We start from the raw sequence: 18,741 nt of genomic DNA, 5'->3' as shown, positions 1-18,741 counted from the left end.
TTTTTTGAAAAAATCCCTAAGCCCCGGGGTCACAATTTCAGCAAAAATCTGACTTTTGGCAATTCACTCAAAAATGGTGCCAGCACGTTGCAAATGCTCCCCTGAAAGGTTTGGCAGTCGAAACAGAAGGCTTTTTATCACAGAACAAGAAATCAGCCCTCAACAACTTAACCGGCGGAAAATATTTTTTTGAAAAAATCCCTAAGCCCCGGGGTCACAATTTCAGCAAAAATCTGACTTTTGGCCATTCACTCAAAAATGGTGCCAGCAGGTTGCAAAGGCTCCCCTGAAAGCTTTGGCAATGGAAACAGAAGGCTTTTTATCACAGGACAAGAAATCAGCTCTCGAAAACCTAACCTACGGAAAATATTTTTTTGAAAAAATCCCTAAGCCCCGGGGTCACAATTTCAGCAAAAATCTGACTTTTGGCAATTCACTCAAAAATGGTGCCAGCACGTTGCAAATGCTCCCCTGAAAGGTTTGGCAGTCGAAACAGAAGGCTTTTTATCACAGGACAAGAAATCAGCCCTCAACAACTTAACCGGCGGAAAATATTTTTTTGAAAAAATCCCTAAGCCCCGGGGTCACAATTTCAGCAAAAATCTGACTTTTGGCAATTCATTCAAAAATGGTGCCAACCGGTTGCAAATGCTCCACTGAAAGCTTTGACGATGGAAACAGAAGGCTTTTTATCACAGTACAAGAAATCAGCCCTCAACAACTTAACCGGCGGAAAATATTTTTTTGAAAAAATCCCTAAGCCCCGGGGTCACAATTTCAGCAAAAATCTGACTTTTGGCAATTCACTCAAAAATGGTGCCAGCACGTTGCAAATGCTCCCCTGAAAGGTTTGGCAGTCGAAACAGAAGGCTTTTTATCACAGAACAAGAAATCAGCCCTCAACAACTTAACCGGCGGAAAATATTTTTTTGAAAAAATCCCTAAGCCCCGGGGTCACAATTTCAGCAAAAATCTGACTTTTGGCCATTCACTCAAAAATGGTGCCAGCAGGTTGCAAAGGCTCCCCTGAAAGCTTTGGCAATGGAAACAGAAGGCTTTTTATCACAGGACAAGAAATCAGCCCGCGAAAACCTAACCTGCGGAAAATATTTTTTTGAAAAAATCCCTAAGCCCCGGGGTCACAATTTCAGCAAAAATCTGACTTTTGGCAATTCACTCAAAAATGGTGCGAGCACGTTGCAAATTCTCCCCTGAAAGGTTTGGCAGTCGAAACAGAAGGCTTTTTATCACAGGACAAGAAATCAGCCCTCAACAACTTAACCGGCGGAAAATATTTTTTTGAAAAAATCCCTAAGCCCCGGGGTCACAATTTCAGCAAAAATCTGACTTTTGGCAATTCACTCAAAAATGGTGCCAACCGGTTGCAAATGCTCCCCTGAAAGGTTTGGCAGTCGAAAGAGAAGGCTTTTTATCACAGAACAAGAAATCAGCCCTCAACAACTTAACCGGCGGAAAATATTTTTTTGAAAAAATCCCTAAGCCCCGGGGTCACAATTTCAGCAAAAATCTGATTTTTGGCAATTCACTCAAAAATGGTGCCAACCGGTTGCAAATGCTCCCCTGAAAGGTTTGGCAGTCGAAACAGAAGGCTTTTTATCACAGAACAAGAAATCAGCCCTCAACAACTTAACCGGCGGAAAATATTTTTTTGAAAAAATCCCTAAGCCCCGGGGTCACAATTTCAGCAAAAATCTGACTTTTGGCAATTCACTCAAAAATGGTGCCAGAAGGTTGCAAAGGCTCCCCTGAAAGGTTTGGCAGTCGAAACAGAAGGCTTTTTATCACAGAACAAGAAATCAGCCCTCAACAACTTCACCGGCGGAAAATATTTTTTTGAAAAAATCCCTAAGCCCCGGGGTCACAATTTCAGCAAAAATCTGACTTTTGGCAATTCACTCAAAAATGGTGCGAGCACGTTGCAAATTCTCCCCTGAAAGGTTTGGCAGTCGAAACAGAAGGCTTTTTATCACAGGACAAGAAATCAGCCCTCAACAACTTAACCGGCGGAAAATATTTTTTTGAAAAAATCCCTAAGCCCCGGGGTCACAATTTCAGCAAAAATCTGACTTTTGGCAATTCACTCAAAAATGGTGCCAACCGGTTGCAAATGCTCCCCTGAAAGGTTTGGCAGTCGAAACAGAAGGCTTTTTATCACAGAACAAGAAATCAGCCCTCAACAACTTAACCGGCGGAAAATATTTTTTTGAAAAAATCCCTAAGCCCCGGGGTCACAATTTCAGCAAAAATCTGACTTTTGGCAATTCACTCAAAAATGGTGCCAACCGGTTGCAAATGCTCCCCTGAAAGGTTTGGCAGTCGAAACAGAAGGCTTTTTATCACAGAACAAGAAATCAGCCCTCAACAACTTAACCGGCGGAAAATATTTTTTTGAAAAAATCCCTAAGCCCCGGGGTCACAATTTCAGCAAAAATCTGATTTTTGGCAATTCACTCAAAAATGGTGCCAACCGGTTGCAAATGCTCCCCTGAAAGGTTTGGCAGCCGAAACAGAAGGCTTTTTATCACAGAACAAGAAATCAGCCCTCAACAACTTAACCGGCGTAAAATATTTTTTTGAAAAAATCCCTAAGCCCCGGGGTCACAATTTCAGCAAAAATCTGACTTTTGGCCATTCACTCAAAAATGGTGCCAGCAGGTTGCAAAGGCTCCCCTGAAAGCTTTGGCAATGGAAACAGAAGGCTTTTTATCACAGGACAAGAAATCAGCCCGCGAAAACCTAACCTGCGGAAAATATTTTTTTGAAAAAATCCCTAAGCCCCGGGGTCACAATTTCAGCAAAAATCTGACTTTTGGCAATTCACTCAAAAATGGTGCGAGCACGTTGCAAATTCTCCCCTGAAAGGTTTGGCAGTCGAAACAGAAGGCTTTTTATCACAGGACAAGAAATCAGCCCTCAACAACTTAACCGGCGGAAAATATTTTTTTGAAAAAATCCCTAAGCCCCGGGGTCACAATTTCAGCAAAAATCTGACTTTTGGCAATTCACTCAAAAATGGTGCCAACCGGTTGCAAATGCTCCCCTGAAAGGTTTGGCAGTCGAAACAGAAGGCTTTTTATCACAGAACAAGAAATCAGCCCTCAACAACTTAACCGGCGGAAAATATTTTTTTGAAAAAATCCCTAAGCCCCGGGGTCACAATTTCAGCAAAAATCTGATTTTTGGCAATTCACTCAAAAATGGTGCCAACCGGTTGCAAATGCTCCCCTGAAAGGTTTGGCAGTCGAAACAGAAGGCTTTTTATCACAGAACAAGAAATCAGCCCTCAACAACTTAACCGGCGGAAAATATTTTTTTGAAAAAATCCCTAAGCCCCGGGGTCACAATTTCAGCAAAAATCTGACTTTTGGCAATTCACTCAAAAATGGTGCCAGAAGGTTGCAAAGGCTCCCCTGAAAGCTTTGGCAATGGAAACAGAAGGCTTTTTATCACAGGACAAGAAATCAGCTCTCGAAAACCTAACCTACGGAAAATATTTTTTTGAAAAAATCCCTAAGCCCCGGGGTCACAATTTCAGCAAAAATCTGACTTTTGGCAATTCACTCAAAAATGGTGCCAGCACGTTGCAAATGCTCCCCTGAAAGGTTTGGCAGTCGAAACAGAAGGCTTTTTATCACAGGACAAGAAATCAGCCCTCAACAACTTAACCGGCGGAAAATATTTTTTTGAAAAAATCCCTAAGCCCCGGGGTCACAATTTCAGCAAAAATCTGACTTTTGGCAATTCATTCAAAAATGGTGCCAACCGGTTGCAAATGCTCCACTGAAAGCTTTGACGATGGAAACAGAAGGCTTTTTATCACAGTACAAGAAATCAGCCCTCAACAACTTAACCGGCGGAAAATATTTTTTTGAAAAAATCCCTAAGCCCCGGGGTCACAATTTCAGCAAAAATCTGACTTTTGGCAATTCACTCAAAAATGGTGCCAGCACGTTGCAAATGCTCCCCTGAAAGGTTTGGCAGTCGAAACAGAAGGCTTTTTATCACAGAACAAGAAATCAGCCCTCAACAACTTAACCGGCGGAAAATATTTTTTTGAAAAAATCCCTAAGCCCCGGGGTCACAATTTCAGCAAAAATCTGACTTTTGGCCATTCACTCAAAAATGGTGCCAGCAGGTTGCAAAGGCTCCCCTGAAAGCTTTGGCAATGGAAACAGAAGGCTTTTTATCACAGGACAAGAAATCAGCTCTCGAAAACCTAACCTACGGAAAATATTTTTTTGAAAAAATCCCTAAGCCCCGGGGTCACAATTTCAGCAAAAATCTGACTTTTGGCAATTCACTCAAAAATGGTGCCAGCACGTTGCAAATGCTCCCCTGAAAGGTTTGGCAGTCGAAACAGAAGGCTTTTTATCACAGGACAAGAAATCAGCCCTCAACAACTTAACCGGCGGAAAATATTTTTTTGAAAAAATCCCTAAGCCCCGGGGTCACAATTTCAGCAAAAATCTGACTTTTGGCAATTCATTCAAAAATGGTGCCAACCGGTTGCAAATGCTCCACTGAAAGCTTTGACGATGGAAACAGAAGGCTTTTTATCACAGTACAAGAAATCAGCCCTCAACAACTTAACCGGCGGAAAATATTTTTTTGAAAAAATCCCTAAGCCCCGGGGTCACAATTTCAGCAAAAATCTGACTTTTGGCAATTCACTCAAAAATGGTGCCAGCACGTTGCAAATGCTCCCCTGAAAGGTTTGGCAGTCGAAACAGAAGGCTTTTTATCACAGAACAAGAAATCAGCCCTCAACAACTTAACCGGCGGAAAATATTTTTTTGAAAAAATCCCTAAGCCCCGGGGTCACAATTTCAGCAAAAATCTGACTTTTGGCCATTCACTCAAAAATGGTGCCAGCAGGTTGCAAAGGCTCCCCTGAAAGCTTTGGCAATGGAAACAGAAGGCTTTTTATCACAGGACAAGAAATCAGCCCGCGAAAACCTAACCTGCGGAAAATATTTTTTTGAAAAAATCCCTAAGCCCCGGGGTCACAATTTCAGCAAAAATCTGACTTTTGGCAATTCACTCAAAAATGGTGCGAGCACGTTGCAAATTCTCCCCTGAAAGGTTTGGCAGTCGAAACAGAAGGCTTTTTATCACAGGACAAGAAATCAGCCCTCAACAACTTAACCGGCGGAAAATATTTTTTTGAAAAAATCCCTAAGCCCCGGGGTCACAATTTCAGCAAAAATCTGACTTTTGGCAATTCACTCAAAAATGGTGCCAACCGGTTGCAAATGCTCCCCTGAAAGGTTTGGCAGTCGAAAGAGAAGGCTTTTTATCACAGAACAAGAAATCAGCCCTCAACAACTTAACCGGCGGAAAATATTTTTTTGAAAAAATCCCTAAGCCCCGGGGTCACAATTTCAGCAAAAATCTGATTTTTGGCAATTCACTCAAAAATGGTGCCAACCGGTTGCAAATGCTCCCCTGAAAGGTTTGGCAGTCGAAACAGAAGGCTTTTTATCACAGAACAAGAAATCAGCCCTCAACAACTTAACCGGCGGAAAATATTTTTTTGAAAAAATCCCTAAGCCCCGGGGTCACAATTTCAGCAAAAATCTGACTTTTGGCAATTCACTCAAAAATGGTGCCAGAAGGTTGCAAAGGCTCCCCTGAAAGCTTTGGCAATGGAAACAGAAGGCTTTTTATCACAGGACAAGAAATCAGCTCTCGAAAACCTAACCTACGGAAAATATTTTTTTGAAAAAATCCCTAAGCCCCGGGGTCACAATTTCAGCAAAAATCTGACTTTTGGCAATTCACTCAAAAATGGTGCCAGCACGTTGCAAATGCTCCCCTGAAAGGTTTGGCAGTCGAAACAGAAGGCTTTTTATCACAGGACAAGAAATCAGCCCTCAACAACTTAACCGGCGGAAAATATTTTTTTGAAAAAATCCCTAAGCCCCGGGGTCACAATTTCAGCAAAAATCTGACTTTTGGCAATTCATTCAAAAATGGTGCCAACCGGTTGCAAATGCTCCACTGAAAGCTTTGACGATGGAAACAGAAGGCTTTTTATCACAGTACAAGAAATCAGCCCTCAACAACTTAACCGGCGGAAAATATTTTTTTGAAAAAATCCCTAAGCCCCGGGGTCACAATTTCAGCAAAAATCTGACTTTTGGCAATTCACTCAAAAATGGTGCCAGCACGTTGCAAATGCTCCCCTGAAAGGTTTGGCAGTCGAAACAGAAGGCTTTTTATCACAGAACAAGAAATCAGCCCTCAACAACTTAACCGGCGGAAAATATTTTTTTGAAAAAATCCCTAAGCCCCGGGGTCACAATTTCAGCAAAAATCTGACTTTTGGCAATTCACTCAAAAATGGTGCCAACTGGTTGCAAATGCTCCCCTGAAAGGTTTGGCAGTCGAAACAGAAGGCTTTTTATCACAGAACAAGAAATCAGCCCTCAACAACTTCACCGGCGGAAAATATTTTTTTGAAAAAATCCCTAAGCCCCGGGGTCACAATTTCAGCAAAAATCTGACTTTTGGCAATTCACTCAAAAATGGTGCGAGCACGTTGCAAATTCTCCCCTGAAAGGTTTGGCAGTCGAAACAGAAGGCTTTTTATCACAGGACAAGAAATCAGCCCTCAACAACTTAACCGGCGGAAAATATTTTTTTGAAAAAATCCCTAAGCCCCGGGGTCACAATTTCAGCAAAAATCTGACTTTTGGCAATTCACTCAAAAATGGTGCCAACCGGTTGCAAATGCTCCCCTGAAAGGTTTGGCAGTCGAAACAGAAGGCTTTTTATCACAGAACAAGAAATCAGCCCTCAACAACTTAACCGGCGGAAAATATTTTTTTGAAAAGATCCCTAAGCCCCGGGGTCACAATTTCAGCAAAAATCTGATTTTTGGCAATTCACTCAAAAATGGTGCCAACCGGTTGCAAATGCTCCCCTGAAAGGTTTGGCAGCCGAAACAGAAGGCTTTTTATCACAGAACAAGAAATCAGCCCTCAACAACTTAACCGGCGTAAAATATTTTTTTGAAAAAATCCCTAAGCCCCGGGGTCACAATTTCAGCAAAAATCTGACTTTTGGCCATTCACTCAAAAATGGTGCCAGCAGGTTGCAAAGGCTCCCCTGAAAGCTTTGGCAATGGAAACAGAAGGCTTTTTATCACAGGACAAGAAATCAGCCCGCGAAAACCTAACCTGCGGAAAATATTTTTTTGAAAAAATCCCTAAGCCCCGGGGTCACAATTTCAGCAAAAATCTGACTTTTGGCAATTCACTCAAAAATGGTGCGAGCACGTTGCAAATTCTCCCCTGAAAGGTTTGGCAGTCGAAACAGAAGGCTTTTTATCACAGGACAAGAAATCAGCCCTCAACAACTTAACCGGCGGAAAATATTTTTTTGAAAAAATCCCTAAGCCCCGGGGTCACAATTTCAGCAAAAATCTGACTTTTGGCAATTCACTCAAAAATGGTGCCAACCGGTTGCAAATGCTCCCCTGAAAGGTTTGGCAGTCGAAAGAGAAGGCTTTTTATCACAGAACAAGAAATCAGCCCTCAACAACTTAACCGGCGGAAAATATTTTTTTGAAAAAATCCCTAAGCCCCGGGGTCACAATTTCAGCAAAAATCTGATTTTTGGCAATTCACTCAAAAATGGTGCCAACCGGTTGCAAATGCTCCCCTGAAAGGTTTGGCAGTCGAAACAGAAGGCTTTTTATCACAGAACAAGAAATCAGCCCTCAACAACTTAACCGGCGGAAAATATTTTTTTGAAAAAATCCCTAAGCCCCGGGGTCACAATTTCAGCAAAAATCTGACTTTTGGCAATTCACTCAAAAATGGTGCCAGCAGGTTGCAAAGGCTCCCCTGAAAGCTTTGGCAATGGAAACAGAAGGCTTTTTATCACAGGACAAGAAATCAGCTCTCGAAAACCTAACCTACGGAAAATATTTTTTTGAAAAAATCCCTAAGCCCCGGGGTCACAATTTCAGCAAAAATCTGACTTTTGGCAATTCACTCAAAAATGGTGCCAGCACGTTGCAAATGCTCCCCTGAAAGGTTTGGCAGTCGAAAGAGAAGGCTTTTTATCACAGGACAAGAAATCAGCCCTCAACAACTTAACCGGCGGAAAATATTTTTTTGAAAAAATCCCTAAGCCCCGGGGTCACAATTTCAGCAAAAATCTGACTTTTGGCAATTCATTCAAAAATGGTGCCAACCGGTTGCAAATGCTCCACTGAAAGCTTTGACGATGGAAACAGAAGGCTTTTTATCACAGTACAAGAAATCAGCCCTCAACAACTTAACCGGCGGAAAATATTTTTTTGAAAAAATCCCTAAGCCCCGGGGTCACAATTTCAGCAAAAATCTGACTTTTGGCAATTCACTCAAAAATGGTGCCAACCGGCTGCAAATGCTCCCCTGAAAGGTTTGGCAGTCGAAACAGAAGGCTTTTTATCACAGAACAAGAAATCAGCCCTCAACAACTTAACTGGCGGAAAATATTTTTTTGAAAAAATCCCTAAGCCCCGGGGTCACAATTTCAGCAAAAATCTGACTTTTGGCAATTCACTCAAAAATGGTGCCAGCAGGTTGCAAAGGCTCCCCTGAAAGCTTTGGCAATGGAAACAGAAGGCTTTTTATCACAGAACAAGAAATCAGCCCTCAACAACTTAACCGGCGGAAAATATTTTTTTGAAAAAATCCCTAAGCCCCGGGGTCACAATTTCAGCAAAAATCTGACTTTTGGCAATTCACTCAAAAATGGTGCCAACCGGTTGCAAATGCTCCCCTGAAAGGTTTGGCAGTCGAAACAGAAGGCTTTTTATCACAGAACAAGAAATCAGCCCTCGAAAACATAACCTACGGAAAATATTTTTTTGAAAAAATCCCTAAGCCCCGGGGTCACAATTTCAGCAAAAATCTGACTTTTGGCAATTCACTCAAAAATGGTGCCAACCGGTTGCAAATGCTCCCCTGAAAGGTTTGGCAGTCGAAACAGAAGGCTTTTTATCACAGAACAAGAAATCAGCCCTCAACAACTTAACCTGCGGAAAATATTTTTTTGAAAAAATCCCTAAGCCCCGGGGTCACAATTTCAGCAAAAATCTGACTTTTGGCAATTCACTCAAAAATGGTTCCAGCACGTTGCAAATGCTCCCCTGAAAGGTTTGGCAGTCGAAACAGAAGGCTTTTTATCACAGAACAAGAAATCAGCCCTCAACAACTTAACCGGCGGAAAATATTTTTTTGAAAAAATCCCTAAGCCCCGGGGTCACAATTTCAGCAAAAATCTGACTTTTGGCCATTCACTCAAAAATGGTGCCAGCAGGTTGCAAAGGCTCCCCTGAAAGCTTTGGCAATGGAAACAGAAGGCTTTTTATCACAGGACAAGAAATCAGCCCGCGAAAACCTAACCTGTGGAAAATATTTTTTTGAAAAAATCCCTAAGCCCCGGGGTCACAATTTCAGCAAAAATCTGACTTTTGGCAATTCACTCAAAAATGGTGCCAGCACGTTGCAAATTCTCCCCTGAAAGGTTTGGCAGTCGAAACAGAAGGCTTTTTATCACAGGACAAGAAATCAGCCCTCAACAACTTAACCGGCGGAAAATATTTTTTTGAAAAAATCCCTAAGCCCCGGGGTCACAATTTCAGCAAAAATCTGACTTTTGGCAATTCACTCAAAAATGGTGCCAGCACGTTGCAAATGCTCCCCTGAAAGGTTTGGCAGTCGAAACAGAAGGCTTTTTATCACAGAACAAGAAATCAGCCCTCAACAACTTAACCGGCGGAAAATATTTTTTTGAAAAAATCCCTAAGCCCCGGGGTCACAATTTCAGCAAAAATCTGACTTTTGGCAATTCACTCAAAAATGGTGCCAACCGGTTGCAAATGCTCCCCTGAAAGGTTTGGCAGTCGAAACAGAAGGCTTTTTATCACAGGACAAGAAATCAGCCCTCAACAACTTAACCGGCGGAAAATATTTTTTTGAAAAAATCCCTAAGCCCCGGGGTCACAATTTCAGCAACAATCTGACTTTTGGCAATTCACTCAACAATGGTGCCAACCGGTTGCAAATGCTCCCCTGAAATGTTTGGCGATGGAAACAGAAGGCTTTTTATCACAGGACAAGAAATCAGCCCTCGAAAACCTAACCTGCGGAAAATATTTTTTTGAAAAAATCCCTAAGCCCCGGGGTCACAATTTCAGCAAAAATCTGACTTTTGGCCATTCACTCAAAAATGGTGCCAGCAGGTTGCAAAGGCTCCCCTGAAAGCTTTGGCAATGGAAACAGAAGGCTTTTTATCACAGGACAAGAAATCAGCCCGCGAAAACCTAACCTGCGGAAAATATTTTTTTGAAAAAATCCCTAAGCCCCGGGGTCACAATTTCAGCAAAAATCTGACTTTTGGCAATTCACTCAAAAATGGTGCCAGCACGTTGCAAATGCTCCCCTGAAAGGTTTGGCAGTCGAAACAGAAGGCTTTTTATCACAGGACAAGAAATCAGCCCTCAACAACTTAACCGGCGGAAAATATTTTTTTGAAAAAATCCCTAAGCCCCGGGGTCACAATTTCAGCAAAAATCTGACTTTTGGCAATTCACTCAAAAATGGTGCCAACCGGTTGCAAATGCTCCCCTGAAAGGTTTGGCAGTCGAAACAGAAGGCTTTTTATCACAGAACAAGAAATCAGCCCTCAACAACTTAACCGGCGGAAAATATTTTTTTGAAAAAATCCCTAAGCCCCGGGGTCACAATTTCAGCAAAAATCTGATTTTTGGCAATTCACTCAAAAATGGTGCCAACCGGTTGCAAATGCTCCCCTGAAAGGATTGGCAGTCGAAACAGAAGGCTTTTTATCACAGAACAAGAAATCAGCCCTCAACAACTTAACCGGCGGAAAATATTTTTTTGAAAAAATCCCTAAGCCCCGGGGTCACAATTTCAGCAAAAATCTGACTTTTGGCAATTCACTCAAAAATGGTGCCAGCAGGTTGCAAAGGCTCCCCTGAAAGCTTTGGCAATGGAAACAGAAGGCTTTTTATCACAGGACAAGAAATCAGCTCTCGAAAACCTAACCTACGGAAAATATTTTTTTGAAAAAATCCCTAAGCCCTAAGCAAAAATCTGACTTTTGGCAATTCACTCAAAAATGGTGCCAGCACGTTGCAAATGCTCCCCTGAAAGGTTTGGCAGTCGAAACAGAAGGCTTTTTATCACAGGACAAGAAATCAGCCCTCAACAACTTAACCGGCGGAAAATATTTTTTTGAAAAAATCCCTAAGCCCCGGGGTCACAATTTCAGCAAAAATCTGACTTTTGGCAATTCATTCAAAAATGGTGCCAACCGGTTGCAAATGCTCCACTGAAAGCTTTGACGATGGAAACAGAAGGCTTTTTATCACAGTACAAGAAATCAGCCCTCAACAACTTAACCGGCGGAAAATATTTTTTTGAAAAAATCCCTAAGCCCCGGGGTCACAATTTCAGCAAAAATCTGACTTTTGGCAATTCACTCAAAAATGGTGCCAACCGGCTGCAAATGCTCCCCTGAAAGGTTTGGCAGTCGAAACAGAAGGCTTTTTATCACAGAACAAGAAATCAGCCCTCAACAACTTAACTGGCGGAAAATATTTTTTTGAAAAAATCCCTAAGCCCCGGGGTCACAATTTCAGCAAAAATCTGACTTTTGGCAATTCACTCAAAAATGGTGCCAGCAGGTTGCAAAGGCTCCCCTGAAAGCTTTGGCAATGGAAACAGAAGGCTTTTTATCACAGAACAAGAAATCAGCCCTCAACAACTTAACCGGCGGAAAATATTTTTTTGAAAAAATCCCTAAGCCCCGGGGTCACAATTTCAGCAAAAATCTGACTTTTGGCAATTCACTCAAAAATGGTGCCAACCGGTTGCAAATGCTCCCCTGAAAGGTTTGGCAGTCGAAACAGAAGGCTTTTTATCACAGAACAAGAAATCAGCCCTCGAAAACATAACCTACGGAAAATATTTTTTTGAAAAAATCCCTAAGCCCCGGGGTCACAATTTCAGCAAAAATCTGACTTTTGGCAATTCACTCAAAAATGGTGCCAACCGGTTGCAAATGCTCCCCTGAAAGGTTTGGCAGTCGAAACAGAAGGCTTTTTATCACAGAACAAGAAATCAGCCCTCAACAACTTAACCTGCGGAAAATATTTTTTTGAAAAAATCCCTAAGCCCCGGGGTCACAATTTCAGCAAAAATCTGACTTTTGGCAATTCACTCAAAAATGGTGCCAGCACGGTGCAAATGCTCCCCTGAAAGGTTTGGCAGTCGAAACAGAAGGCTTTTTATCACAGAACAAGAAATCAGCCCTCAACAACTTAACCGGCGGAAAATATTTTTTTGAAAAAATCCCTAAGCCCCGGGGTCACAATTTCAGCAAAAATCTGACTTTTGGCCATTCACTCAAAAATGGTGCCAGCAGGTTGCAAAGGCTCCCCTGAAAGCTTTGGCAATGGAAACAGAAGGCTTTTTATCACAGGACAAGAAATCAGCCCGCGAAAACCTAACCTGCGGAAAATATTTTTTTGAAAAAATCCCTAAGCCCCGGGGTCACAATTTCAGCAAAAATCTGACTTTTGGCAATTCACTCAAAAATGGTGCCAGCACGTTGCAAATTCTCCCCTGAAAGGTTTGGCAGTCGAAACAGAAGGCTTTTTATCACAGGACAAGAAATCAGCCCTCAACAACTTAACCGGCGGAAAATATTTTTTTGAAAAAATCCCTAAGCCCCGGGGTCACAATTTCAGCAAAAATCTGACTTTTGGCAATTCACTCAAAAATGGTGCCAACCGGTTGCAAATGCTCCCCTGAAAGGTTTGGCAGTCGAAACAGAAGGCTTTTTATCACAGGACAAGAAATCAGCCCTCAACAACTTAACCGGCGGAAAATATTTTTTTGAAAAAATCCCTAAGCCCCGGGGTCACAATTTCAACAAAAATCTGACTTTTGGCAATTCACTCAAAAATGGTGCCAGCAGGTTCAAAGACTCCCCTGAAAGCTTTGGCGATGGAAACAGAAGGCTTTTTATCAAAGGACAAGAAATCAGCCCTCAACAACTTACCCGGCGGAAAATATTTTTTTGAAAAAATCCCTAAGCCCCGGGGTCACAATTTCAGCAAAAATCTGACTTTTGGCAATTCACTCAAAAATGGTGCCAACAGGTTGGAAATGCTCCCCTGAAAGCTTTGACGATGGAAACAGAAGGCTTTTTATCACAGTACAAGAAATCAGCCCTCGAAAACCTAACGGGCGGAAAATATTTTTTTGAAAAAATCCCTAAGCCCCGGGGTCACAATTTCAGCAAAAATCTGACTTTTGGCAATTCACTCAAAAATGGTTCCAGCACGTTGCAAATGCTCCCCTGAAAGGTTTGGCAGTCGAAACAGAAGGCTTTTTATCACAGGACAAGAAATCAGCCCTCAACAACTTAACCGGCGGAAAATATTTTTTTGAAAAAATCCCTAAGCCCCGGGGTCACAATTTCAGCAAAAATCTGACTTTTGGCAATTCACTCAAAAATGGTGCCAACCGGTTGCAAATGCTCCCCTGAAAGGTTTAGCAGTCGAAACAGAAGGCTTTTTATCACAGGACAAGAAATCAGCCCTCAACAACTTAACCGGCGGAAAATATTATTTTGAAAAAATCCCTAAGCCCCGGGGTCACAATTTCAGCAAAAATCTGACTTTTGGCAATTCACTCAAAAATGGTGCCAACAGGTTGGAAATGCTCCCCTGAAAGCTTTGACGATGGAAACAGAAGGCTTTTTATCACAGTACAAGAAATCAGCCCTCGAAAACCTAACGGGCGGAAAATATTTTTTTGAAAAAATCCCTAAGCCCCGGGGTCACAATTTCAGCAAAAATCTGACTTTTGGCAATTCACTCAAAAATGGTTCCAGCACGTTGCAAATGCTCCCCTGAAAGGTTTGGCAGTCGAAACAGAAGGCTTTTTATCACAGGACAAGAAATCAGCCCTCAACAACTTAACCGGCGGAAAATATTTTTTTGAAAAAATCCCTAAGCCCCGGGGTCACAATTTCAGCAAAAATCTGACTTTTGGCAATTCACTCAAAAATGGTGCCAACCGGTTGCAAATGCTCCCCTGAAAGGTTTAGCAGTCGAAACAGAAGGCTTTTTATCACAGGACAAGAAATCAGCCCTCAACAACTTAACCGGCGGAAAATATTTTTTTGAAAAAATCCCTAAACCCCGGGGTCACAATTTCAGCAAAAATCTGACTTTTGGCAATTCACTCAAAAATGGTGCCAACCGGTTGGAAATGCTCCCCTGAAAAGTTTGGCAGTCGAAACAGAAGGCTTTTTATCACAGGACAAGAAATCAGCCCTCAACAACTTAACCGGCGGAAAATATTTTTTTGAAAAAATCCCTAAGCCCCGGGGTCACAATTTCAGCAAAAATCTGACTTTTGGCAATTCACTCAAAAATGGTGCCAGCACGTTGCAAATGCTCCCCTGAAAGCTTTGGCAGTCGAAACAGAAGGCTTTTTATCACAGGACAAGAAATCAGCCCTCAACAACTTAACCGGTGGAAAATATTTTTTTGAAAAAATCCCTAAGCCCCGGGGTCACAAATTCAGCAAAAATCTCACTTTTGGCAATTCACTCAAAAATGGTGGTAGCAGGTTGAAAAGGCTCCCCTGAAAGCTTTGGCGATGGAAACAGAAGGCTTTTTATCACAGGACAAGAAATCAGCCCTCAAAAACCTAACCTGCGGAAAATATTTTTTTGAAAAAATCCCTAAGCCCCGGGGTCACAATTATAGCAAAAATCTGACTTTTGGCAATTCACTCAAAAATGGTGCCAGCAGGTTGCAAAGGCTCCCCTGAAAGCTTTGGCGATGGAAACAGAAGGCTTTTTATCACAGGACAAGAAATCAGCCCTCAAAAACCTAACCTGCGGAAAATATTTTTTTGAAAAAATCCCTAAGCCCCGGGGTCACAATTTCAGCAAAAATCTGACTTTTGGCAATTCACTCAAAAATGGTGCCAGCAGGTTGCAAAGACTCCCCTGAAAGCTTTGGTGATGGAAACAGAAGGCTTTTTATCACAGGACAAGAAATCAGCCCTCAACAAATTGACCGGCGGAAAATATTTTTTTGAAAAAATCCCTAAGCCCCGGGGTCACAATTTCAGCAAAAATATAACTTTTGGTAATTCACTCAAAAATGGTGCCAACCGGTTGCAAATGCTCCCCTGAAAGGTTTGGCAGTCGAAACAGAAGGCTTTTTATCACAGGACAAGAAATCAGCCCTCAACAACTTAACCAGCGGAAAATATTTTTTTGAAAAAATCCCTAAGACCCGGGGTCACAATTTCAGCAAAAATCTGACTTTTGGCAATTCACTTAAAAATGGTGGTAGCAGGTTGAAAAGGCTCCCCTGAAAGCTTTGGCGATGGAAACAGAAGTCTTTTTATCATAGGACAAGAAATCAGCCCTCGAAAACCTAACCTGCGGAAAATATTTTTTTGAAAAAATCCCTAAGCCCCGGGGTCACAATTATAGCAAAAATCTGACTTTTGGCAATTCACTCAAAAATGGTGCCAGCAGGTTGCAAAGGCTCCCCTGAAAGCTTTGGCGATGGAAACAGAAGGCTTTTTATCACAGGACAAGAAATCAGCCCTCAAAAGCCTAACCTGCGGAAAATATTTTTTTGAAAAAATCCCTAAGCCCCGGGGTCACAATTTCAGCAAAAATCTGACTTTTGGCAATTCACTCAAAAATGGTGCCAGCAGGTTGCAAAGACTCCCCTGAAAGCTTTGGTGATGGAAACAGAAGGCTTTTTATCACAGGACAAGAAAACAGCCCTCAACAACTTGACCGGCGGAAAATATTTTTTTGAAAAAATCCCTAAGCCCCGGGGTCACAATTTCAGCAAAAATATGACTTTTGGTAATTCACTCAAAAATGGTGCCAACCGGTTGCAAATGCTCCCCTGAAAGGTTTGGCAGTCGAAACAGAAGGCTTTTTATCACAGGACAAGAAATCAGCCCTCAACAACTTAACCGGCGGAAAATATTTTTCTGAAAAAATCCCTAAGACCCGGGGTCACAATTTCAGCAAAAATCTGACTTTTGGCAATTCACTTAAAAATGGTGGTAGCAGGTTGAAAAGGCTCCCCTGAAAGCTTTGGCGATGGAAACAGAAGTCTTTTTATCATAGGACAAGAAATCAGCCCTCGAAAACAAAACCTGCGGAAAATATTTTTTTGAAAAAATCCCTAAGCCCCGGGGTCACAATTATAGCAAAAATCTGACTTTTGGCAATTCACTCAAAAATGGTGCCAGCAGGTTGCAAAGGCTCCCCTGAAAGCTTCGGCGATGGAAACAGAAGGCTTTTTATCACAGGACAAGAAATCAGCCCTCAAAAACCTAACCTGCGGAAAATATTTTTTTGAAAAAATCCCTAAGCCCCGGGGTCACAATTTCAGCAAAAATCTGACTTTTGGCAATTCACTCAAAAATGGTGCCAGCAGGTTGCAAAGACTCCCCTGAAAGCTTTGGTGATGGAAACAGAAGGCTTTTTATCACAGGACAAGAAATCAGCCCTCAACAACTTAACCGGCGGAAAATATTTTTTTGAAAAAATCCCTAAGCCCCGGGGTCACAATTTCAGCAAAAATATGACTTTTGGTAATTCACTCAAAAATGGTGCCTACCGGTTGCAAATGCTCCCCTGAAAGGTTTGGCAGTCGAAACAGAAGGCTTTTTATCACAGGACAAGAAATCAGCCCTCAACAACTTAACCGGCGGAAAATATTTTTTTGAAAAAATCCCTAAGACCCGGGGTCACAATTTCAGCAAAAATCTGACTTTTGGCAATTCACTCAAAAATGGTGCCAGCACGTTGCAAATGCTCCCCTGAAAGGTTTGGCAGTCGAAACAGAAGGCTTTTTATCACAGGACAAGAAATCGGCCCTCAACAACTTAACCGGCGGAAAATATTTTTTTGAAAAAATCCCTAAGCCCCGGGGTCACAATTTCAGCAAAAATCTGACTTTTGGCAATTCACTCAAAAATGGTGCCAACCGGTTGCAAATGCGCCCCGGAAAGGTTTGGCAGTCGAAACAGAAGGCTTTTTATCACAGGACAAGAAATCAGCCCTCAACAACTTAACCGGCGGAAAATATTTTTTTGAAAAAATCCCTAAGCCCCGGGGTCACAATTTCAGCAAAAATCTGACTTTTGACAATTCACTCAAAAATGGTGCCAGCAGGTTGCAAAGATTCCCCTGAAAGCTTTGGTGATGGAAACAGAAGGCTTTTTATCACAGGACAAGAAATCAGCCCTCAACAACTTAACCTGCGAAAATATTTTTTTGAAAAAATCCCTAAGCCCCGGGGTCACAATTTCAGCAAAAATATGACTTTTGGTAATTCACTCAAAAATGGTGCCTACCGGTTGCAAATGCTCCCCTGAAAGGTTTGGCAGTCGAAACAGAAGGCTTTTTATCATAGGACAAGAAATCAGCCCTCGAAAACCAAACCTGCGGAAAATATTTTTTTGAAAAAATCCCTAAGCCCCGGGGTCACAATTTCAGCAAAAATCTGACTTTTGGCAATTCACTTAAAAATGGTGGTAGCAGGTTGAAAAGGCTCCCCTGAAAGCTTTGGCGATGGAAACAGAAGGCTTTTTATCATAGGACAAGAAATCAGCCCTCAAAAACCAAACCTGCGGAAAATATTTTTTTGAAAAAATCCCTAAGCCCCGGGGTCACAATTATAGCAAAAATCTGACTTTTGGCAATTCACTCAAAAATGGTGCCAGCAGGTTGCAAAGGCTCCCCTGAAAGCTTTGGCGATGGAAACAGAAGGCTTTTTATCACAGGACAAGAAATCAGACCTCAACAACTAGACCGGCGGAAAATATTTTTTTGAAAAAATCCCTAAGCCCCGGGGTCACAATTTCAGCAAAAATATGACTTTTGGTAATTCACTCAAAAATGGTGCCAACCGGTTGCAAATGCTCCCCTGAAAGGTTTGGCAGTCGAAACAGAAGGCTTTTTATCACAGGACAAGAAATCAGCCCTCAGCAACTTAACCGGCGGAAAATATTTTTTTGAAAAAGTCCCTAAGCCCCGGGGTCAAAATTTCTGCAAAAATCTGACTTTTGGCAATTCACTCAAAAATGGTGCCAACCGGTTGCAAATGCGCCCCGGAAAGGTGTGGCAGTCGAAACAGAAGGCTTTTTATCACAGGACAAGAAATCAGCCCTCAACAACTTAACCGGCGGAAAATATTTTTTTGAAAAAATCCCTAAGCCCCGGGGTCACAATTTCAGCAAAAATCTGACTTTTGGCAATTCACTCAAAAATGGTGCTAGCAGGTTGCAAAGGCTCCCCTGAAAGCTTTGGCGATGGAAACAGAAGGCTTTTTATCACAGGACAAGAAATCAGCCCTCGAAAACCTAACCTGCGGAAAATATTTTTTTGAAAAAATCCCTAAGCCCCGGGGTCACAATTTCAGCAAAAATCTGACTTTTGGCAATTCACTCAAAAATGGTGCCAACCGGTTGCAAATGCGCCCCGGAAAGGTTTGGCAGTCGAAACAGAAGGCTTTTTATCACAGGACAAGAAATCAGCCCTCAACAACTTAACCGGCGGAAAATATTTTTTTGAAAAAATCCCTAAGCCCCGGGGTCACAATTTCAGCAAAAAACTGACTTTTGGCAATTCACTCAC

Source organism: Podarcis bocagei (genome assembly GCF_964188305.1).
Source record: "Podarcis bocagei genome assembly, chromosome: 14".
Taxonomy (NCBI): Eukaryota; Metazoa; Chordata; class Lepidosauria; order Squamata; family Lacertidae; genus Podarcis; species Podarcis bocagei.
This window is presented reverse-complemented; position numbering follows the sequence as displayed.